The sequence below is a fragment of the Penaeus monodon genome, chromosome 28 (genome assembly GCF_015228065.2).
Source record: "Penaeus monodon isolate SGIC_2016 chromosome 28, NSTDA_Pmon_1, whole genome shotgun sequence".
Lineage (NCBI taxonomy): Eukaryota > Metazoa > Arthropoda > Malacostraca > Decapoda > Penaeidae > Penaeus > Penaeus monodon.
The window spans coordinates 22,231,137-22,231,420 of NC_051413.1; the positions used below are offsets into that span (position 1 = coordinate 22,231,137).

A 284-nucleotide genomic window follows, 5' to 3' on the forward strand; every position below is an offset into this window, starting at 1 on the left:
CTTACACCAATAAACTGAAAACATTTTTTTAGGAAGGAACGTCACAAAATTAAATGCGAAACCAATAGGAAAACTTTGGGGTGAAAAAAATCGATGTGTTAAAATATATCGGAGAAGAAAATTAATTAAATCATAATAAAGTTTTGCTGAGGATGGACGTGAAAAAATGTCACTGAGAGATTTTTTTTTCCCAAAAAGCTTTAAAAGAAGGAACAAAAAAGGGATTTGGAATTTCAAAAATCGGAAAGCTTAGGGTTTTGAAATAGATTGTGTGTTGGGTTTTT

At 30.3% G+C, this 284-nt stretch overlaps 1 pseudogene; it reads right to left on the minus strand.

Moving 5' to 3' along the window:
• Positions 1 to 284, minus strand: part of LOC119591097 — a 4,721-nt pseudogene that overhangs the window by 1,369 nt on the left and 3,068 nt on the right.